Here is a 25,696-nt window from a genome sequence, read left to right on the forward strand (position 1 = left end):
GCACTAGGGAGACAGGTTGCATCATGTCAGTATCCACCTACCATTCTCCAAGACTTACAAGCAGCATTCCAGAAAGAGTGGGCGTTATTGCCTCAACACGTAATTGATTATATCATTCACAGCATGCCCTGTCGTTGTCAAGCCTGTACTGCTGCCAGAAGTGTTCCCACCACACACTGAGCGGATTAACCAGTTGTCGGAATGTGTGTACAAATCCTTCAAGTTAGAGAAAAGGAAGAACACTTTTGTCTGCCGTTACGCGTATTACAGTTGTTTAGTTTCTGTATTTTTTACATTCTTTCTACTTTACTATCACCTGTTCATACTATTTTGTGGCAAAATAAACACAACCTTGCAAAATTTCCGTTTCTTGCTTTAATTTTGGACGCCAGTGTACATTATTTTCTTGATATTTATTTGGTTGATAACGGTCTCACTGATTCAAACCTTATCCATTTCCACAGTCCTATAATTTTGTGGTATCCTACTGTTCGATGTAGGGCAACGGCCTTCCCGCAGTGGATACAACGGTTCCCGTCAGATCATCGAAGTTAAGCGCTGTCGGGCGTGGCCGGCACTTGGATGGGTCCGGTCCGCCATGCGCTGTTGCCATTTTCTGGGGTGCACTCAGCCTTGTGATGCCAGTTGAGGAGTTCCTCGACCCAACAGTATCGGCTCGGGTCACAGAAAACCATTATAACAGGGGGCAGAACGGCGTGCTGACGCCACGCCCCTCCTATCCGCATCCTCATCTGAGGATGACACGGCGGTCGGATGGTCCTGATGGGCCACTTTTGGCGTGAAGACGGAGTGCTTACTGTTCGATGTAGTCAATCAGTCAGCCTTACCACAGTGATGGCAATGTGGATGACCTGTCAGTTCCATTTTGCCGTGACGCTGTTGGTATAAGATCACTTATAATCATATATCTCACCGAATCCGTGAGCTGATGGCTTTTCATCTGAGGTCGGGAAATTCATACAGCTCTTTTCTCCAGAGACCTCTTTCATTTTTCTATAGGCGGTATCTATCTTTTCCCTAATGAAATATGCTTCTAAATCTTTACATTTGTCCTGTAGCCGTTCCTGGTTAGCCATTTTGCACTTCCTATCAATTCCATTTTTTAGTCTTAACCACTCGCTTCATTTGCTGCATTTTTATATTTTCTCCTTTCACTGGTTAAATTCAGTAGCTCCCGTGTTCTCCAAAGATTTCTACTAGGCCTTGTCTTTTTATCTACGCTCATGCTCATAAATTAAGGATAATTGCAGAATGTGGTGCCACACAATGTGGCACTACACAAAACTGACGCTAATAGCGTAGGCACATAGGGAACACACACGACACACATCTGTAAGTCCACGGTATTGGTGATAAGTTTAGAAAACCGTCCCGAAACACATGTGGTACAATACACCACTGTTTCCTGCGCATGTACCCCGACATCAATGTGGTATATTCAAAAATGGCTCTGAGCACTATGGGACTTAACATCTGAGGTCATGAGTCCCCTAGAACTTAGAACTACTTAAACCTAACTAACATAAGGACATCACACACATCCATGCCCGAGGCAGGATTCGAACCTGCGACCATAGCGGTCGCGCGGTTCCAGACTGAAGCGCCTTTAACCGCGTGGCCACACTGGCCGGCTGTGGTATATTATCACCATGAACACGTACACAGGCCGCACAACGGGTTGGCATACTCTGGATCAGGTGGTCGAGCAGCTGCTGGGGTATAGCCTCCCATTCTTGCACCAGTGCCTGTCGGAGCTCCTGAAGTGTCTTAGGCGTTTGAAGACGTGCAGTGATACGTCGACCGAGAGCATCCCAGACGTGCTCGATGGGGTATAGGTCTGGAGAACAGGCAGATCACTCCATTCGCCTATCTTCTGTTTCAAGGTACTCCTCCACGATGGCAACTCGGTGGGGCCGTGCGTTATCATCCATCAGGAGGAAAGTCGTACCCATTGCACCCCTGAAAAGGCGGACAAACTGGTGCAAAATGACGTCCCGATACACCTGACCTGTTACAGTTCCTCTGTCAAAGATATGCAGGGGTGTACGTGCACCAATCATACTCCCACCCCACACCATCAAACCACGACCTCCATACAGGCCCCTTTCAAGGACATTAAGGGGTGGGTATCTGGTTCCTGGTTCACGCCATATGAAAACCCGGCGAGAATCACTGTTCAGACCATACCTGGACTCGTCCGTGAACGTAACCTGGGATCACTGTTCCAATGACCATGTGCTGTGTTCTTGGCACCAGGGTTTACGGGCTCTCCTGTGACCAGGAGTCAGTGGAATGCACCTTGCAGGTCTCTGGGTGAATAAACCATGTCTGTTCAGTCGTCTGTAGAGTGTGTGTCTGGAGACAACTGTTCCAGTGGCTGCGGTAAGGTCCCGAGCAAGGGTACCTGCAGTACTCCGGGGCCGTCTGCGGTCACTGATGGTCATACCCCGAGGTGATTTAAACCCCCAAACTACCCACCTGAGCGTTGTTTCACCATTATCAGCATTATCCGTAATTTATGAGCGTGAGTGTATTTGATCCTCTGCTGCCTTCAGTATTTCTACTGGATTCCTTTCAAGTCAATCGTTCTCATCGTTCAACTTATCCAGATCCCATCTCCCTAATTTCCTAGCTTTTTGCAATTTCTCCAGTTTTCATCTACACTTAATAACCAAAAGCTGATTGCAGGGTGTAGACGTAGACGTGCGAGACTGTAGATGGTTACGAAATACAATGCGAAGTACAGGGCGTTTTAGGATTTGTTCCACATTCTGGCCCTATATGGGCCAATTGGGTGCAACTGCCCTCCGTGTCATCGCCTGCCAATGGCGTCATTGGATGCTGTATTGAGAGGCACGTCGTCAGCACACCGCTCTTCCGGTAGTTACCGGGTTTCCTGACCTTGTAACCACCACTAATCGATCGAGTAACTCCTCAGTTGGCTTCACGAGGTTGAGTGCATTCCATTTCAGTCTTCCCAACAAGCAAGAACCCCTGGCATTACCGGGAATCGAGCGCCGGTCATCCACATGGCAGTCTGCTGCGCTGACGAAATTAAAACCACGTTCTTAGTTCGCTTGAAATAAGGTAACGAAGCTATACTTCTACATGAACGCGAAACTTCCTCCGAAATGCAACTGTTTGGTGTTTTCCTTTTGAAACTTCCTTGTTTTTATAACAAGTGTATGAATGGGCCAAATGCGTTCTTTTTCCAGTTGCTGCTGACAATATTGTCCCTTTCTTGGTGTAAGTGGCGCTGCAGTCTGGAACCGAGCGGCCGCTACGGTCGCAGGTTCGAATCCTGCCTCGGGCATGGATGTGTGTGATGTTCTTAGGTTAGTTAGTTTCAAATCATTGGGGGAAGAGGCAACAAAACGACTATTCACGTTGGTGTGTAGAATATATGAGTCTGGCGATATACCATCTGACTTTCGGAAAAGCATCATCCACACAATTCCGAAGACGGCAAGAGCTGACAAGTGCGAGAATTATCGCACAATCAGCTTAACAGCTCATGCATCGAAGCTGCTTACAAGAATAATATACAGAAGAATGGAAAAGAAAATTGAGAATGCGCTAGGTGACGATCAGTTTGGCTTTAGGAAAAGTAAAGGGACGAGAGAGGCAATTCTGACGCTACGGCTAATAATGGAAGCAAGGCTAAAGAAAAATCAAGACACTTTCATAGGATTTGTCGACCTGGAAAAAGCGTTCGACAATATAAAATGGTGCAAGCTGTTCGAGATTCTGAAAAAAGTAGGGGTAAGCTATAGGGAGAGACGGGTCATATACAATATGTACAACAACCAAGAGGGAATAATGGACGATCAAGAACGAAGTGCTCGTATTAAGAACGGTGTAAGACAAGGCTGTAGCCTTTCGCCCCTACTCTTCAACCTGTAAATCGAGGAAGCAATGATGGAAATAAAAGAAAGGTTCAGGAGTGGAATTAAAATACAAGGTGAAACGATATCAATGATACGATTCGCTGATGACATTGCTATCCTGAGTGAAAGTGAAGAAGAATTAAATGATCTGCTGAACGGAATGAACAGTCTAATGAGTACACAGTATGGTTTGGGAGTAAATCGGAGAAAGACGAAGGTAATGAGAAGTAGTAGAAATGAGAACAGCGAGAAGCTTAACATCAGCATTGATGGTCACGAAGTCAATGAAGTTAAGGAATTCTGCTACCTATGCAGTAAAATAACCAATGACGGACGGAGCAAGGAGGACATCAATAGCAGACTCGCTGTGGCAAAAAAGGCATTTCTGGCCAAGAGAAGTCTACTAATATCAAATACCGGCCTTGATTTGAGGAAGAAATTTCTGAGGATGTACGTCTGGAGTACAGCATTGTATGGTAGTGAAACATGGACTGTGGGAAAACCGGAAGAGAATCGAAGCATTTGAGATGTGGTGCTATAGACGAATGTTGAAAATTAGGTGGACTGATAAGGTAAGGAATGAGGAGGTTCTACGCAGAATCGGAGAGGAATATGTGGAAAACACTGATAAGGAGAAGGGACAGGATGATAGGACATCTGCTAAGACATGAGGGAATGACTTCCATGGTACTAAAGGGAGCTGTAGAGGGCAAAAACTGTAGAGGAAGACAGAGATTGGAATACGTCAAGCAAATAATTGAGGACGTAGGTTACTATGAGATGAAGAGGTTAGCGCAGGAGAGGAATTCGTGCGGGCCGCATCACACCAGTCAGTAGACTGATGACCAAAAAAAAAAAAAAAAAAAAAGGTTTAATTAGTTCTAAGTTCTAGGCGACTGATGACCTCAGAAGTTGAGTCGCATAGTGCTCAGAGCCATTTGAACCATCTTGGTGTAGGTACAATCTGAGTTTAGTTACATTCACCTCCATCGCTGATAACGTATTTTATATAGGACTACCTAAGCTGTGTGATTATTCTCGGGGTTGGGTTGGGTTGTTTGCGGGAAGAGACCAGCCAGCAAGGTCATCGGTCTCATCGGATTAGGGAAGGACGGGGAAGGAAGTCAGCAGTGCCCTTTCAAAGGAACCATCCCGGCAACTGCCTGAAGCGATTTAGGGAAATCACGGAAAACCTCAATCAGGTTGGCCGGACGCGAGATTCAGCCGTCGTTCTCCCGAATGCGAGTCCAGTGTGATAGCGTTTGTTCTCGTCTTCGAAGCCGCAAATCCGTGTACATTATCATCTTGGTGATAACTTCAGCCGTTGTTGCCGTCAATAGCACTGCACATTTAAATTTAATCCACTTAAGCAACCGTAGGATTCGTGAACAGCCTACTGTTCGGTGCAGCCACAGCTGTGTGTGCCAAGCCACAGCGTTCACAGTAAGGGCGGTGTCGCTGTGATGCTGTCGGAAACAGCTCGTTTACGAACTTGTAAGCGGCCGAGCGCTGCGTTGAACTCACAGTCGCGTCCGAAAAGCTAGACTACGCTAGCTTCCAGCTTTGAGTTTTATTTGGCTGACAGATGTGTGGGCTGTTTCCTTCTGCAGTTCTCCCGTAATCTGTTGACACGGGATTTCAGATCGATTCCGTATTTCTGGATTTCCGGAAGGCTTTTGAGACTGTACCACAAAAGCGGCTCGTAGTGAAATTGCGTGCTTATGGAATAGCGTCTCAGTTTTGTGACTGTATTTGTGATTTCCTGTCAGAGAGGTCACCGTTCGTAGTAACTCACGGAAAATCATAGAGTAAAACAGAAGTGTTTTGTGGCGTTCCCCAAGGTGGTGTCATAGGCCCTTTGCTGTTCTTTATCTATATAAACGATTTGGGAGACAATCTGAGAAGCCGTCTTCGGTTGTTTGCAGATGACGCTGTCGTTTATCGACTAATAAAGTCATCAGAGGATCAAACCAAACAGCAAAACGATTTAGAAAAAATATCTGAGTGTTGTAAAAAGTGTCAGTTCACCCTGAATAACGGAAAAGTGTGAGGTCATTCACGTGAGTGCTGAAAGGAAGTCGTTAAACTTCGGTTACACGATAAATCAGTCTAATCTAAAAGCCGTAAATTCAACTAAATACCTAGGTATTACAATTACGAACAACTTAAATTGGAAGGAACACATAGAAAATGTTGTGGGGAAGGCTAACGAAAGACTGCGTTTTATTGGCAGGACACTTAGAAAATATAACAGACCTACTAAGGAGACTGCCTACACTATGCTTGTCCGTCCTCTTTTAGAATGCTGTTGCCAATCACCAACTTTCTCCTCAGAATTCGAAAATATTTTGTTGACACCGACCTACATATGGAGGAACCATCATCACGATAAAATAAGGGAAATCAGAGCTCGTACGAAAAGGTATATGTGTTCATTCCTTCCGCGCGCTGTACGAGATTGGAATAATAGAGAATTGTGAAGGTGGTTCGATGAACCCTCTGCCAGGCACTTAAATGTGATTTGCAGAGTATCCGTATAGATGTAGATGTAGATACTGAATCTCTTTTCATTTGTGAGTTCTTCTGCAATTCCCGTTGTGATATTAAAAGTGGATAATATACGCGAGAGTATGTCGTTGAGTTCTACTGCTTGTGATATTTTCTCATGCGGCCTTAATACATCCTACAGAATTGTTGTTTGTTTCAAGGATTTTACATGATTTTTAACTGGGAGGGCTGCGCATTTTTGTCAATGTCTATTAACCTCATTCCACCTTGATTTGACGGTTTTGTTATCTGGTCTCTGGCTTCCAAATCAATCATCTTATACGCTTTGAGCGAAGTATTTTTGCTCTGTAGGTGTTATTTGAGCTGTATACTACATCTCTGAAATACTGACATATTATATCCTTTGAATAAGAATTAAGTTCGTAGTGCTGTTCGCTATTAAGGCGCCTCTTAGCGTCTCTTACTTCCTGCACCGCTGATTTGGAACTATCCTCAACCATTCGTTCCTGTTCTTCTTCCGTTTAATGGTAACACCCAAACCTTCAGATGTCAGACACTCGTATCGATACCATACGTTGTTCGTCGATATAGGATGAACCAAACCACCGATTTAGTTCGTGCTGTGTGCTGTTGCCCAGTAGAACATGCGTAAACCGTAATTAAAGGTATCACCAGAGCTACGGAGCACAGCAAAATCGCATATGTGATTGGTTGGTTGTTTCAGATCTCGCGTCGGTGAGAAGGTAGAACGTTCGGTTGCCATACCACAGGTTCCGTGTTCAAAATCACTGGCAAGGGTTTCATTTAACTGTTTACGCGTGAAACCCTATATGGGAGAACATTTTCGTGACATGTAAAAGGATTTTACACAGTTTGTAGCAGTATTCTTTTGGCAGTCTGCTTTCGCTTCGTTAGTTGAACGTTATGTACGTATTATTGATCTTATAATTTTGTTTATTATTAATTATTATTATCACTATTACTTCTGCAGGTGTGATGCAATTCTGTTCTGACTGTACATTCTGTGAAGCTATAAATGTACTCTATAAATGTTGCACATTTAAAGAAGCGAAACGCCGTCCGTGGTGGCCGAGCGGTTCTAGGCGCTTCAGTCCGAAACCGTGCGACTGCTACGGTCGCAGGTTCGAATCCTGCCTCGGGCGTGGGTGTGTGTGATGTCCTTAGGTTAGCTAGCTTTAAGTAGTTCTAAGTTCTAGGCGACTGATGATCTCAGATGTTAAGTCCCATAGTGCTCAGAGCCAAGAAGCGAAACGAAAGCAGACTGCCAAGAGAATATTGCTGTAAATTCTAAACAGCTCTTTCACATGTCATAAACACATTGTCCCAAATGATGCATAATATAGTAAAAAATTTGTCGTCTTGGGATTTGAACCCGGGATTTTTCGTACGAGGATCTAACGCTGTGCCAACTTAGCCACTGAAGTAACGTACTTCAGCTACTCACAGTCATGCTTTTGATGTGTTTCGTAGTTCTGATGTTACTTTTAATTTACGTTTACGCCGGTTCCACTGAGCTACAGCACACAGTACGAACTAAATCGGAGTCTTCGTTTATGCGGTTGGTATCGATCTGAGTGTCTGACGTCTGGAGATTTGGGTGTAAGCTACGTTTGCGGACGAGGATTTGGAGGGAGTGACAGAATTTTGCTGGAGAACTGACACTTTTCTCTTAAATGTGGAAGGGTGTGGCACTCAGACCAGTGCACCCGTGGGACATCTTCAAGTCGTGTGTCGCTTCCCTGAGGGGGAAACGAACGTGAAGACAGTATGTATGATAACGAGGTAAGAGGAGGGAGAGACTATTTAAATCTGCAACTGGCTTTCCGCGACGGGCCCGCAGCTTCCTCCTGCTTAGCCGCAGCGCGCCTCTCTCCTTATCTCAGCAGACGTCTTCCTTATTGTCGGAGCTCCCACGTCTACTTCCCCGGTCGGCGAGTGAGGGTCGCGGATCGTCGCCCGCCCGGAGAGATGCACGGCCGAGGGCGGGCGGAGTCTGGGAAAGAAAGCCGGCGCCTTTCCTCTCCTCTCCTTTCCTTTCCCACCGGCTGCCGTGACGCAACAGGCAGCGGGCAGCGAGCAACAGGCCGCCTGTGGCGGAAACTGCGCTCCGGCCGACCGGTTAAGTCATCCCGCCACGCCCTCGCCTGCGAAAGTCGGCGGCCGCTACTGTGTGCAACTCGCCGGCGGGCATCGCGCGGGGACCAGGCTGGCTCCATCACGCGGCACATTACAACTCTCACCCAACTTTCGTACTCGTTCAGCGATCACATTCAAGGAATGTCGTTTGGAATGAGCAGAGATCTTATTACACAAGATTTTTTTTATCTCCTATTGCGAGTGTGTGATGAAACGCCAGATTTCCTCGCTAAAATAATTGTAGACGTTCTACAGGGTTTGTCTATTTCTTTTCTTCACTATACACACAGACGGAAAAAGAAATCGCAACGCCCAAAAATAATTAATGTAGAGTAGTAAAATTTCGGCAATACATTTGTACAGGTAACACATTTAAGTCATCAATATTGCAAGATCAGAGGTTAGTGTAAAATTGAGATAAGCCACTCAAATGTGAAAAGCTGGCACTTTAACCTCTGTATCCGTCAAAATGTCGAATGCAAGCATGCAAACGTGTTTGCTTTGTACTATACAGGCACCGGTTGTCAGAGGGTTGGAGTTCCACCCCTGATGCACTTGGTCGGTCAGTATAGGGACGGTTAATGCTGTTTGTGGATGACGCTGGCGTTGTCGTGCGATGATGTCCGATATGTGCTCGATAGGAGACTGGTCTAGTGATCGTGCTGGTCAATACAACATGTCGACACTCTGTAGAGCATGTCGGGTTGCAACAGTGGTATGTGGGAGAGCGTTATCCTGTTACTTCTTGGAATGCTGTTCATGAATGACAGCACAACAGGTCATATCATCAGACTGACGTACAAATTTGCAGTTAAGGTACGTGGGATAACTACGAGAGCGCTCCTGCTGTCATTCAAAATCGCATCCGAGACCATAACTCCAGGTGTAGGTCCAGTGTGTCTAGCACACAGACAGCCTCTCAACTGATCTCTTTCGAATCAACACACCACCGTCACTGGCACCAAGGCAGAAACAGTTTTCATCAGAAAACACAATAGACTTCCATCCGGCCCGCGGCCTTCCCTCCAGTGGCCTCTTGCTTGACACTACGGAAGTCGCAAATGGCGCGGGTTAGTGGTCAGTGGAATGCACGTAACACGGTGTCTGACTCGCAGCTGTCTTTGAAGTAACCGATCTGTAACAGTTCGTTGTGTCACCGTGGTGGCAACTGCTGCTGAAATTGCTGCTGCAGATGAAGTACGATGCGCCAGTGTCATACAGCGAACACGACGGTCTTCCTTCCTGGTAGCGCCGCGTGGCTGTCCGGAGCCAACTCTTGCGATTGTACGTCGTCGTGACCACCCCTGCCGTCAATCATGTACAGTGGCTACATTCCTATCAAGTCTTTCTGCAATATCACAGAAAATCCAGCTTCTTTCAATCCTATTACACCAACAAGTTCAAACTCAGTGAGGTGCTGTGTCTGTCGCCTTGAAGGCATTATTAATTAACATCAACTCACCATGTCCAATCTCAAAGGTAACTAACGTTTACTACCATTGCAATGTGTATTTGAAGCAAACCTGATTTGCATCCTCATAATGACTCTACTAACCCATTCTTAAGCGACTGGCGCAGAAGTTTAATAAACATCATCTTCCAGATGCAGAAACGGGCCTACCAGGTTTCGTTTAAGTCGCACAACACTTTCTTGGTGATGCAAGTCCTTTCTTTCGTGAGTGTACATAAACTGAAACTGCTTTCTCGTGACCGCCTGTACATGTGCGCTAATATCGAGAACTGTTGTTCGGGTTTTCGTCTGGTTTTGACTAATAGTTACACTGATTCACGAGAAAGGTTTTTGAATATCGTTTATTTGAAGTTGCTAGTGTGTATCCGTCTGTCCATGGAGGCTAATCTTTGGAATTGCTGTATGGTTCTAATCCGGTTTTGACTAATGGAGACGATGATTCTCAAGGAAAGTTTTTCTATACAATATAGAAATATTGTCTGAATTATGACAAACTGATGTGAAAACGCCGTCGTTATCACCTAGCGAACAGCCACGATAACTTGTGGGAACAGCAGTGGCAGGAAGACGCAGGAAGCGGTATTTGACTTGCACCTAGGATTGTTGTCTGTCGGCTGAGAGTGTGGCTGGAAAGCGAAAGGTTGTTGGATCGTATACCGCCTGGGTCATTCTGCCTTCTTAACCTACCATTTACTTCTCAGTGATGTGGAGGTACACCTTTCGAAATATGACGACAATTTCAGACTGCCAATTTCTGCTACCCTCAAATTTGCAATCACGATTTGCACTCTTAATTCACTGAAAATTCTTCGAACAGCGGCAGTGAGTTACTACCTCTAAAGTATCGTAATAAATGTGACCAATAACGAAAGATAACCACATCATCGTCAGGCTGTGTTGTGAAACTTGCAGTTTGAAGCAATCGTTTGCAATAGTTTGAGAACATTTGCATATTGAGAAAACATGCGAATGCAAAATGTGTAGTGTTTTATTTTTATGCTACAAGTAAAATATTTTCCGAAAAACTTCTTCAGCAACTTTGCTTCGTTTACATAAAGTACATCCTTTCAGCAGCACAGCAGATGGCTGAACTTTCAGCTTTCTGCGTTCCTTGAATCAATCCTAGGTGTGGACGCGGTTCTTTGTGTAGGACTGTGAAGAAGTCCGTCATTAAGACTCCACGTCGAATAATTGTGGCGATGAGTCTCGACAATGCATCACGGTCTATACTAAGCTTCGCAAGAGGAGTGCTGTAACATGGGCTAAACATTTGCATAGTGCGTGCTTTTTTCTGACTGTTTCTCTTATTTCTGCCACCTCTGCCAGTTTCCGATAAATATGGAATAACTTAGACGCACATAAACCCATGATCCGCATGCGGTATTTATATAGGTTGTGTACATATTACTTACGTCACGATTTGCTCCCATCATTGCCATTAGATGTCACTCCACACGCCAATTCAGTACGGAACTCGTAACATTCATGCCTGCGTGTGCTGCTTTCATCGCGTTATATGGAATTGGTGATATTTTGTTCAACGGATTTGGCAGCCTATGAGTTGCACCTGGTCCAATATCTAAAAACTTGCGGCTGGAAAACATCTTGTGCGCAATCAGAAAATTGTAGCAGTCGTAGATAGATATTTTCCAGTTCTTCCTGAATTGTAATTCAGGATGGAATCTAGTATCTGAATGGACGTTAGGCAAAGTAAGTTGATCACAAAGAAAGGACAATGTCAAAAAAAAAAAAAAATTAGAGTATCAGTGCCATCTTACCCTCTTCGGATCTCTTCTTGTATGACTTACCGCCGTACTAAAACATTTTTCAATAAAAGATTCCTTTCTATCGATTTTTTACTGCCATTAGGCATCTACGTGGCGGCTTTCGACTCAGAGCAGGTAATTCAACATACGTGGACATCCACACATCTTGGAAAAAATTGGCACGTTTAAACACAAGATCAGGTAATATTAATATATTGTTATACCTAGAAATAACATCAATGTACATATTCTGCATGTCTTGTACAAATTAACTGAATATAAGCAGTTTTCTTAAGACCAGCGTTTACACAGAGGTCGTTATGACAATTTTCATCAGCATGGCGTAGTCGCTGAACTTTGGACTACAGTTTATACTGGTTTATCACTATAACTATTGAAGTAATGAATACTCCAATAAATATTTTAGTGTTAAATGACTGTTTTCTGGTAATACACTTTTTTGTTTTATTACTTTTCTTTCTTTTTGAAGAACGACTTGTTAGAGTACTGATCCATTGTAAACGTGGTGATTAAAGTGAGTTCAGACATGCAGTAAGATTCCCAGGATGTACAAGTAAATAACACTTGCCCATCCGGCTAGCCACGCGGTCTAACGCGCTGCTTCCCGAGCGGGAAGGGGTACCGGTCCCCGGCGCGAATCCGCCCGGCGGATTAGTGAAGAGGCCCGGTGTGCCAGCCACCCTGTGGATGGTTTTTAGGCGGTTTTCCATCTGCCTTTGCGAATTCGGTATGGTTCCCTTTTTCCGCCTCAGTTACACTATTCGCAGTTGCTGCACAAACACTGTCTCCACGTACGTGTACACTATAATTACTCTACCACGCAAACATTTGGGGTACACTCATCTGGTATGAGACGTTCCCGGTGTGGGGCGGCGGTGGGGTCGGTGGACCGATGTGGTTGTGAACCACGAAGCCTCTCCGTCGTTTCTAGGCGCCCTGTTCAATACACACAATACATACACACAAATAACACATTATTGCCATAACACAGAAAATAAAATCATTCAGTGTCCTCGAGGACGCAATTCCATGAAATCTGAACACACATAGATTGGATTTACAAAAGGACTTATTAGTCTTTGTGTTTACAAATTCATTGGTGATAGCCGAAACACTAAACTTATTCATGTTTGGTCAGGCATCTATCATTGATTACTGATGACAGCTACTTGACACTCTCACAAAATCAATGATCCACTAGCATATACCATCCCAGAAGCACAGTGTCCGATTGATGTCGAAGTCGGTTCAGGCAATGTTTCCGGCTGTGATGGCTGCTGGCCTGTTACGGTGCTGCAATGAGATCCCCCGGAGCTGGTGCTGCGGTTGGAACTGGCCACTCTGTGGTTGGACGGCAGCTTAGGTACAGGCAGCGGACTGGTATTTGCTGGTGATTCTCTGAACCCGTGCCCGGTGGAGGCAAGTAGTCCTGTGCACATAGTGCTGCCTGTTGTCGACACGAGCGTCACGGGTGGCGAAGCCGGCGCCTCACGTTTCCGTGGTGTCTTTTGGTTGGCCACTGTTAATATACACTCTTGTCCAGAAAAAATATAACACCTTGAACGACTAGAGATAGGACGCTCATATTCACAGGACATGTACATTAGTACGTTCTGCAGAAATGATTAGCGTTTCAGTCACCTCGGTTCATCATGCGTTCTGTTGCCTATTACCTACTGGGTCCGCCATGGACCTTGATAACTTGTTCAGTGCGTGACGGCTTCGACACGTATAAGGCGTCAAAAATTATTCAAGTGGCTCTGAGCGCTAACATCTGAGGTCATCAGTCCCCTAGAAGTTAGAACTACTTAAACCTAACTAACCTAAGGACATCACACACATCCATGCCCGGGGCAGGATTCGAACGTGTGACCGTAGCAGTCGCGCGGTTCCGGACTGAAACGCCTAGAACCTCTCGGCCACAGCGGCCGGCTAAGGCGTCCTATGGTATTGCCAGTCATGCTGCATTCACCTGGTTTCAAAGATCATCTGTGGTGGCTGGCACTGGTTCACAGTGCTGCACATACTGTTTCACCATATCCCACACATTTTTGATTGGCAACAAGTCTGGTTTTTCGGTGGGCCAGGGCAAAAGACTGACATTCTGTGCCACCAAGAAGGCACGTGTTCGTGCAGCAACATGTGATCGTGCACTGTCTTCCTGAAAAATGGCGTATGGAGTGTTGTGCAGAAAGCGTATGGCTACAGGTCGCAGGATGTCATTCACTGGTCACAGTGACCTCGACACGCACCAATGGTGGTTTGTGGCTGTACTCAGTATCACCTCACATCTTGAGGGATTGAGTTGGCGCTGTATGTCTTGTGCGACTGCAGTCACTGTGATGACGCTCCCCCTGTCTACGGCGAACCAAAATGCTGCAATCATTTAAAACAAACAGAACCTGGATTCGTCCAGAAACACTGTCTAATCCCATTCCTGCCCCCAGTGACGTCGTTACATCACCTTGGTCGTCTAGTACGTTTATGCACATTCGTCAAGGGTAGGCGGGGAAGTGGACGACGCGCACGTAACCCATGCCTCAATAAACGGCGACGGAGTGCCACCACTGGTAGTGGTGGTGGTAAGCTTCTATGGGACCAAACTGCTGAGGCGATCGGTCCCAAGACTTACACACTACTTAATCTAATGTAAACTAACTTACGCTAAAAACAACGCATACACCCATGTTCGAGACTGGTAGTGTAATATGTATTACACTATTCCACTGTTGCGCCAGAGCCGAGGAGGACACGCCACTCGGACGAAGTGTCGAGCTTCTCGGAGATGATCTGAGTGGTGCGAGCTGACCCATCTCGTCGTGTTCTACGGCGTTCTGTGAACCATTCTGAACACACCCGTTGCACTGCTCAAACACATGATCACATGAACAGAAATTTCCCGGATGGATGCATCACATTCTTTCATTCCAATAATGAGCCCTCTTTCAAACTCACTGATCTGACAGCACTGTTCGTGCATATAAGTTTCCTTTAATTTACGTCAATGGTTACAATCTTTTTGTTAACAGATTACCAGTTTCGGTCTTTAATGACCATCATCAGATCTGTTTCATAAAAACAAAGTCCTAATGTGCTGCAGCCATAATGCCATCTTCAAATGTTAAATGCGGAATCAGCACCACCATCGTCAGATACATATAAATATGTCTGCTCAAGTCACACTGATCCATTACGTTTGGTTTATATCGACAATAAGAACCACAGGCTCATTTCACATTTAGGTGTGTTGCGTCGCGATATCGATGTTGATCGTGAACGCACGAGCCGGCATGGTTCAAGTGCTAATCATTTCTGCAGAACATAATAACGTACATGTCCTGTGAACGGCCTATCTCTAGTCGTTCACGCTGTTCTGTTTTTTTTTCTGAACTTGAACGTGCGGTCCAGTATCGGACGGGAGTGGTATGAGCAGGGTTCGGAAGGGGGGGGGGGGGGATGGTGTGAGGACCTGAGCTATGGCAATCCGGCCGTCTCAAACATTTCTCAATTTTAGTTTTGTGTAATAAAAATTTAACCATTGTGTCAGCAATTTATCTTTGCAAAATTAAATCGATTTTGTCCACTACGCTAAGTTGTGTATTGTCTGTTTTTCTCACATTAGGGACATCTATGGAGAGAGCATAGTGTTACTATGGCATACTTGTTGCCAACATCAAACTGATACTGATCCGTAACTTTCGCATAACACACTTTTGACTACATTTTTTGCTGACATGGAAACTTCAATTTTACATCCATTTGGCGTACTTTTACGTTTTTATATATTCATCAGATCAATGGTGAATAGTTGTTACCGGTATGGTTGAAAATCGACATACATCAAGGGAGGTACTTACCATAAACGTGTAATTGTGATGCAACGTAGAACACTATTACCTTAGACATTTATGACTAATCATTGGCGGATTCCTGTAATTTGATGTTTTCAGCAGTACCTGCACATAAGTACTGTTTAGAGAGAGTTTACAGGTGGGTGTAAATATTTGACATTTACACAAAACCGCTGAATAAATTCCTGTCAAAGGACAATTTTCATACAACTAACGTACGGAAATATCAGAAGGGTGGCTAACAGAAAAGAGCATGGCATTGGAATTATTGAAAAGAAATAATTCTTTCTCTATCCTCAATGGCAGGTGTGACACAAACGATTACTAGGTCGAACGGTTTCGTTCTGATTTGAGGAATGCAGAAGTTAATCGCACCCGTTAGACATAAATTAATAGTTCACAATGTAACCAAACGCTACCGACTGTAAGCTACTTCATGCAGTTTCCGTCGCTAGAAATACCAGAAAGCCGACAGAACATAGAAAATGAAGAGCATGGGACATAGCACATAACTTGACGGTTACAAATGGTTAACATAGCACAAAGTGGATCGTTAGAGAGAGAAACAGTAAATGCAGTCTAAGATCTAATATACATCACCGAAGACGCTAGATATAATAGGTACACATGATGAGAAAAAGAGATCTTTAGCTTCTGTACGATGATTTGGAGCAGTCTGTTTTACCTAAAATTTTCTCCCGATGCTGATAATTCTACCACATATACACTGTTCGTCCAGAACATTATGACCACCGACCTACAATCGATATATATCCGTTCAGGAGAACGGCGTCACCTGGCGACAAATGACTGCTAGTCAGACACACACATGGTGCATGTAATATTAGTGAGCGTGGAGTCCGTGTGCAGAATGAGGAAGGCGCGCACTCTACCTCAGTTCGACCGAAAGTACCTATCTCAATTCGACCGAAAGTAGATGGTGATGGCTCGGTGTTCGAGGAGTGCTGTGGTGAGTATCTTCAACACGTGGCTAAACGCAGGCCGACCCTCGTTCCAGATGTCGAACGTCGTAGGCCGGGTAGGCTGGTAAAACAGGGCAGGCGGCGAACTGTGACGGAACTAACTTGAGGCTTTAATGCTGTCAGAGTACAAGTGTGTCTGAACACACAATGCACTGAACATTTCTAACGATGGGCCAATGACCCACGCATATGCCGTTGTTAACACCACGACATCAACAACTACGACTGAAACGGGTACGTGACCATCGGTAGTATGAAAAACCGACCCACTGGGGGCAGAAGAAGCACGACAGATCCCAACCTCCACCACCCCGAACCTCGGCTTGACGGCCCCCATTACAAGATATAGGAATAGATATATGAATTCCACAGAGCGAAATACGTTAACGTGCGATAGGAGAATGCTGTTTGAAGAGACGTCGTGTTGCACCTTGGCAAGGATGCTGACGCAGTGGCAGAGCGTTGCAAGGTCAGATGAATCCCGATACTTTCTTCATCATGCCGATGAGAGGGCGCGAATCAGTCGTCTTCCAGGGGAACAGCTCCTTAACATCAGTACTGCAGTGTGGAGACAATCTGGAGGCAGCCCCATTATCCTCTGTAGAACATTCACATGGCCATCCACAGGTCCAGTGGAGCTCGTGCAAGGCACCAAGACGGCCAAGGAGTGTCCCACACCCTTTCACCACGATCGTGTTTCCCGACGGCAGTGGCATTTTTGAACAAGATAATGCGCCAGGAGTGTGTTGGAGTTGTTCGAGGAACACATTGGCGAGCTCCAAACGACGTGCAGGCCCACCAACTCGTAAGACCTGAACCCGATCGAAAACATCTGGGAAATGGTTGGAAGCGGTGTCAGAGCTCATCGCCCCCTTCCAGGACTTCACAGGGATTAGGTGGCTTGTGTGTGCAGACGTGGTGCCAACTTCTCCCAACGGCTTACCAAGGCATCATTGCTTCCATGGCATGACGCGTCGTCGCTGTTGTCCGTGCCAAAGTTGGACATACCGGCTATTAGCCAGGTGGTCATAATGTAATGGCTGATCAGAGTATGGGGAAATCCATGTAATAACACAGTTTGACGCTTTCCTTTTTTTTTAAAGTCGTCTTTCGTGGAGGTGATACATCCCTCCATCTCTTCATGCTTAGTTTCTCATATCTAAATACTTACTAACACGATGTCGCCGACAACCTGTTTTAATTAATCTAGTCTATGTCTGTCCATACCGATCTTTTCCCGACCCCTCCGCACTGCTGTTCCCAGTGCCAAGTTAACTTTTCCTGGACGCTTTGTCACATATCTAACTAATCCGTCCCTTCTTCTCTTGAAAAAGTTTTCCGTAGATTTATTTCCTCGCAGAAGTTTTTTTCTGGTACTACTTCATTTCGCATCCGCCTCCGTAGCTATGTGATCAGCATGTCTGGCTGCTATGCAAAGGGCGCGGCTTCCATTCCCGCCGTTACCAGGGATTTCTCCTGGTAGGATGACTGGATAAGGGTGCACTCAGCCTCATGATGTCAACTGAGGCCGGCCGCGGTGGTCTAGCGGTTCTCGGCGCTCAGCCTGGAACCGCGCGACTGCTACGGTCGCAGGTTCGAATCCTGCCTCGGGCATGGATGTGTGTGATGTCTAGTTAGTTTTAAGTAGTTCTAAGTTCTAGGGGACTGATGAACACAGATGTTAAGTCCCATAGTGCTTAGAGCCATTTGAACCATTTTTGTCAACTGAGAATTAATTTCAGTAATAAGTAGCGGCTCCGAGCTCAAGATAGATAACAGCTACCGGGTGACGTTATGCTGAAGCCTGCTCTTCCATACCACATTCGCATAAAGCCATTCGCAGAGTATGATATGGCTATCGGATTCACATCTACATCTACATCTATATTAACATTTTCATCTACATCCGAGTCACCGTACGGCGCGTGGCGGTGGGCGCCCTGCACTACTACTAGTCATTCCCTGTACTGTTCCACTCGCAGATAGAGCGAGGGAAAAACAGCTATCCATATGCTTCCGTATGAGACCTGTCTTATCTTGGCGGTCCTTTTGCGCAGTGTACACTGAAGCACCAAGGAAACTGGTGTAGGCATGCGTATTCAAATGCAGAAATATGTAAACAGGCAGAATACGGCTCTGCGGTCGGCAACGATTATATACGACAACAAGTGCCTGACACAGTTATTAGATCGGTTACTGCTGCTATAATGGTAGTATATCAAGATTTAAGTGAGTTTCAACGTGGTGTTATAGTCGAGGCACGGACTATGTGACGCAGCATCTCAGAGGTAACAACATATGACCATTTCATGAGCGTACCATGAATGGGGTAAAACATCAGATCTCCGACATCTCTGTGGCCGGAAAAAGATCCTGCAAGGACGGGACCAATGATGAATGAAGAGAGTCGTTCAATGTGACAGCAGTGCAACCATTCCACAAATTTCTGCTGATTTCAATGCTGGGCTATCAACAAGTCTCAGCGTGCGAACCATTCAACGAAATATCATCGATATGGGCTTTCGGAGCCGAAGACCCTCTCGTGTACCCTTGATGACTGCAGTACACAAACTTTATGCCTTGCCTTGGCCTGTCAACATTGACATTAGATTGTTGACGACTGGAAACATGGTGCCTAGTCGGACCAGTCTCGTTTCAATTTGTATCGAGCGGATGGATATGGAGACAACCTCATGAATCCATGGACTCTGCAAGTCAGCAGGGGATTATTCAAGCTGGTGGAGGCTCTGTAATGGTGTGGGGCGCGTGCAGTTGGAGTGATATGAGTCCCCCGGTACGTCTAAATACGACTCTGACAGTGACACATACGTAAGCATTCTGTCTGATCACGTGCATCATGTCCATTGTACATTCCGACGGATTTGGGCAATTCCAGGACGACAATGCGACACCCCACACGTCCAGAATTGCTCCAGTAACTCTCTTCTGAGTTTAAACACTTCTGCTGGCCTCCAAACCCCCCAGACATGAACATTATTGAACATATCTGGGATGTCTTGAACGTGCTGTTCGGAAGAGATCTCCGCCCCCTTGTACTCCTACGGAATTATGGACAGCACTGTAGGATTGATTGTATCAATTCCCTCCAGCACTACTTCAGACATTAGTCGAATTCATACCACGTCGTCTTGCGGCACTTCTGCGTGCTCGCAGGGGCCCTACACGATATTAGGCAGGTGTGCCAGTTTCTTTGGCTCTTCAGTGTACGTTGGCTGTAGTAGAATCGTTCGGCAGTCAGCTTCAAATGTCGGTTCTCTAAATTTTCCTCAATAGTATTCCTTGAAAAGAATGTCGATTCTCTCGAGGGATTCCCATTTGAGTTCCAAAAGCATCTCCGTAACACGAGCTTTGCTTTGCTTTTTTACTTCAGTTCCCACATTATCCATCCACGTTATTTATTGGTACTTATCACGTCACTAAAAGTTTTTAGTGCTATGCTTAAAATGTTTCCAATTTCTTTTCCTTCAGTATCCCCATAGTCTCCATTTTATTTCCATACAGTGTTGTGTTCCAGCCGAAATATTTCAGGAACTAGTTTCACAAGCTGCGACATTGTCGAGAATAAAACAGTGACCCGTATATAGAATAAATTTCCTTTAATTTACGTCTATGGTCACAAACGTTTTGTTCACAGATTACCGGTTTCGGTCTACAATGACCATCTTCAGATCTGTGTTTTATAGGACAATGTTTTACAGGACGCTGTTTTTACAAAACACACATCTGAAGTTGGTCATTGTAGACCGAAACTGGTAATCTGTGAACAAAACGTTTGTGAGCATAGACGTAAATTAAAGGAAATTTATTTCAGGAACTATTCTTTGAAGGCAGTAGTTACCTTTTTTTAAAAAAAATATCTTCACCGAAATCAAGAGTACACACAGTTTCAGTTCTAATACTCTGTCTCGGTTGAACCACCGCTGTAACGTACCTAACACTAAAAAACCTCTGGAAACATTAATTTACCAGCATAAAAATTATAACTGCGACCCTAGAACACGCATCTGACTGCTCTCAATGATGTTTCACCCACAGAACACCAAATTATAAGAAGTGCAAAGCTCATGGTGTGATACAAAAGCACAGAAAGACAGCAGTTCTCCTAGTGGCATGGCAGTGAACTTAGAATACGGAAAATATAGCGTGAAAACAGTATTCTTGCACTGCAAAATAACAGTATTAGATTATAATATTTTGCATTTATACTTTATAGGTGGGCTTGGTAGTCTCGTGGTAAAGCGTGTATCTGTAAACATTTTGTCACTTTGGTAAGGAACACATTCGAGGAATCTCGGTCAAAAACTAAGATTAAATTTTTGTAGTCGGAGTTAGCATTCAAGCAAAATTCTGTAAATGACATTGTGACCGCCTTTTAACTGCAAAATTATTTATTTGTGAAACCAAATATTGCAATTTCGACCGTGTGGCCATTAATATACGGAAATAACTGTGCTTTAGCATATGTCAAAACTCAAAAATTATCTGACGTGACATGACACAGAAGCTGGTTTCATCGAATTATGTCCCTGATTACAATGTTCTTGTGAGTATTACACTCTCTGAAATGCGTTGTACATATATTCCTCGTATTCTGCGGTTTAGGATATGTCAAAATTCAAAAATCATCTGACGTCGCATGACTCAGAAGCTGGTTTCATCGAATTATGTCCCTGATTACAATATTCTTGTGAGTATTACACTCTCTTAATTGCGTTTTAAATATATTGCTCATATTCTACTTTATTTTTGTTCGCGCTCGTTTTTCGTACTTTCTCGCAGTAAATGGAGGCATCAGAAATTTTCATTAGAGAAAATGATTCTAGTGATTTCTGTAAAATGTGTTGCCTGTACTGCGTTTTAAACCTAGAAATACCAACTCATTTTGCGTGATGTGCAGTACAAGGGGGGAGTGGGAGGGTTACTGTCTGTCAACCCTAAAAAAACCTAAAAACAAAATTCGTTAAGTTTTGTTGACTTATATTAACAACATACTTTTTAAAGAGGTACTGATGTGTAAGTACAGACCAGAACCTGAACATATCTTTTAGCATAGCAGTATCAACGCATTTTCAGCAACGTGTACTACCAGGATGGGGGTACTTCATGATTACCACCAAAAAATTTAAAAATGCGAACTTTGTTAACTGTCAATGACTTTTGTTCAAAACATACCTTTTAACGAGATATTGAAGAGTAAGCAAGGTCCTGAGCCTGAAAATACTGAATACGACATTTATTGTCAAAAGTGACATTTGTTACTACGACTTAAAACTTTTGGGTTAAGTTTAACAGAAAAATTTAAAATGTGTATGGAATCTGGTAGAAGAATTCATCATGCACAACAAATGTTTTTTTTCCAAAATTTTGAAATGTAAAGTACAGGGTGTTTCAAAATGAATATACGGATTTTAAGGCTTTGTAGCATTTATTATAATCAATTTATAATTATAAATAATACATCAAACGAAGGACCACTTCAGACAGTTTTGTTTGTATACCTGTGCGCAAAGAGAAGAGCAAAGGTAACTGAAGAACGTGTTGAACGCGTGAGTGTCTTTCACGCGTAGTCGCAAGAAATCAACTCGGAAGGCTAGGCGTTAATTAGCAGTTGTAATGAAGTCTGGGTTGAGACTTGTAAGGAGACTCTCACAACTACGTGCTTATTGTTTGCAGCTATTACAGGCTTTAAAGCTTATAGATTACTGTTTACGTGACAACTTTTCAAACGAAACTCAGTACGCGATTAGTTAAACGGCGTGGTACCCGACCGCTGGATTGGCCGCAAGGGGGCAGGTGACAGAGTTTGTTTTGCATGTCCTCTACGTTCACGCGCTATTTTTACCTTTGGGTGTTCACAAACGATAATGTGTATGTGCATCCTCTACTAGCTAATCTTCCCGACTTTAGAAACAGCATTATTGCAACAATTACTCCAGACACACTGATCAAGGTTTCGGAAGAACTCGCTTATCGACTCGGTGTATGACGAATGGTGCTCACACTGAACTCTTGGAAGAAAAACTGTTTGAGCTGTTCTTTCACCTAATGTGTCATTTATAAGTTGAATATAAAAAATGCTACAAAGCCTCAAAACTCCTATATTCATTTTGAAACCCCCTGTAAATGACTAGATTACAGTACCTTCAAAAAGTGGCCATAAAGTAATCCATCTCCCATTGGTATTGTGAGAGATGATAATGTGGGAACACATTTGCACAGCTACTGTTGCACTTGGAGAGTTTGCAAGGAAGAGTTCATTACTCAGTAAGACTACAAAGCATACTCATCGCCTTCTACATATAACAACTGGCACTCAGTGGCGAGAATCAAAACTAAAAGAAACAGATTTACATACTCACTCTGTGACAAGATGTAATAAAGTTAAATACCGATTGTATCAAAAGCTGCTAACATGGAATTCTCCATTAAATGTGAGAATGTACGACAAATGAGAGCGAACAAAAATAAACGTAGAATACGAACAGTATACTTACAATGCATTTAAGTCGAGCGGTTCACACGCGCATCCTTAAGCAGTAACAAATACGTATAAGGCTGCAAAACACCATGCAACGAAACAAGCTTCTGTTTTATATGAAACAGAAACATATGTTGAACCATTTAATCTGCGCAATGTACGGATGCGAGCAGAAATCAATCAGGATATGATCAACATACCTACAATACGATTCACAGAGCGCAACGCATACGTTCTGTAGCCACAACCAGAAACACAATCCGTTGAAACCAGCTTCTGTGTACTACGAAACGAAAACAAATATGGGGGACTTTTAATTACCCAATAAGAAAGCCAGTTGATGGACTGATAAACTAGTAGCGCTCCAAGCTGCCTGGTAGCGAAGCAAAGTCGTATTACCAGAAGTCCCCATACGAGTTTCACCCCCTCTGGTATCGACGCTCTGGGCGTCGATAACCACAAGGGAGTATAAACAACAAAACAGTCAGTAAATAATCGTCTCAGCTTCACGCAATAGTTCAAAAAACTGCACACCGTACGAAATTGATAGGTAATAAAATAAATTCACTATACGTTTGTTTATTTTAAAAAAGGAAACGATCGATTACTGAGGAGAAAATATAAGGGGCGTTCAAAAGGAAACGATCCTGAGGCATAATTATAGAAACCAGTATCTGTATGTTAGAAGTATTGACCCTGGCTATTGAGACACTTGTCCCACTGTGACACAAGGCAGTGAATGGCTGTCTCATAAAAGTCCCGGGGCCGCGATGTTAACCAGTTCCGCACGTACAGCTGGACGTCGTCGTCCGAGGTGAATTGTTTGCCCCTCAGAGGCTTTTTAAGGGGACCAAAAATTGCGCAGTCACAGGTAGAGAGGTCTGGACTGTATGGAGGTTGGCCGAGAACCTCCCATTTGAATTTCTGCTGGAGTGCCGCTACTGTGTTGGTAGTATGAGGCTTTGCATTGTCGTGGAGCAGAATGACCCCACGGGTGAGATTGCCTGGTCGTTTTGATTTGATCGCTTGGCGAAGGGTGGTCAAGATTTGCCAGTAACGCTGGCATTCACTGTTGTCCCATGCTGCAGGAAGTGAATCAGAAGGCGGCCATCTTGGTTAAAGAAGGTCAGCATAGGGGCAAACGATTCACCTCGGATGACGACCTCCAGCTGTACGTGCGAAACTGGTTAACATCGCAGCCCTGGGAATTTTATGAGACTACCGTTCACCGCCTTGTGTCTCAACAGCCAGGATCAATACTTCTAACATACAGGTACTGGTTTCTGTAATTATGCCTCCGGCTCGCTTCTTTTTGAACGCCCCTTATGTATTATACTGTCTATTCCTGGAATAACATTACAGGCAATGTACCTTAAGTAACAACTTCCTAAGACTCTTTAAAAAGAAATTAGTTATAACTGCCCTAGCTCTATCCATTGATCAATGACGAATGCAGAGCTACGGTTGACTGCCCAAGGTTCAATTAGTCTTCGTTTTACTCGTGACAATGGTGGAATGTGATGTGAACATTTCAAACCATAGCTCCGCCCCTGCACCACATGCACTTGACTTCCGTGTACTACATTCTCCAGATGATGTCTCGGACGTCCTTAGATATGATCATGATACAGTTTTTTTTACCATATGTATCAATAAACGGATTTTTCCCTGTTTACCGTCCTTCCCCCACCAGCTAGCGACAGTTTGGAATTGATAAATTGACGCAAAAAAATTGGAACACTAAAAAACAATTAATGAAAATTTAATTTCGGGAATACATTCATCTAGGTAACATAGTTAAGTGATTAACATTTCAATATAACAGGTTAATCTAGGAGCGAGGAAAGCCATTGTAAATGTGAAATGCTGGTACACTAATAACCAGAATGGTGTATGCAAACATGCTGTATTGTGTTGAACAAGTGCCGGATGTCAATTTATGGGACAGTTTCATGCCTGTTGCATCTGGTGGGTCAATCCAGGGACGGTGTGGTTGCTGGTTGTGAATGACGCTGGGGTTGTCGTCCGATGATGTACCATACGTGCTCGACTGGAGAAAGGTGTGGTGGTCGAGCAGGCCAAGAGAATATGTCGACACTCTATACGGCACGTTGGGTTACAGCAGCGGTATGTGGACGAGCGTTGTCATGTTGGAAAACACCCCCTGAAATACTGTCCACGAATGCCAGCACAACAGGTCGACTCACCAGACTGACGTATAAATTTGCAGTCACCGTGTGTGGGATAACCAAGAGAGTGCTCCTATTGTCATAAGAAATCTCACCCCATACGGTAACTCCAGGAGTAAGTCCAGTGTATGTAACACGCAGAAAGTTTGGTTGCAGGCTCTCAAGCGGACTCATTCTAACCAATACACGGCCATCACTAGCACAGAGGCAGAACGAGGCTCATTCAGAAAACACAACAGACCTCCACCCTGAGCTCCAGCGGGCTCTCGCTTGACACCACTGAAGTCGCAAATGGCGGTAGTTTGGGATCAGTGGAATGCACGCTACAGGGCATCTTTTCGGA

Source organism: Schistocerca serialis, chromosome 7 (genome assembly GCF_023864345.2).
Source record: "Schistocerca serialis cubense isolate TAMUIC-IGC-003099 chromosome 7, iqSchSeri2.2, whole genome shotgun sequence".
In the NCBI taxonomy this organism is placed as follows: domain Eukaryota; kingdom Metazoa; phylum Arthropoda; class Insecta; order Orthoptera; family Acrididae; genus Schistocerca; species Schistocerca serialis.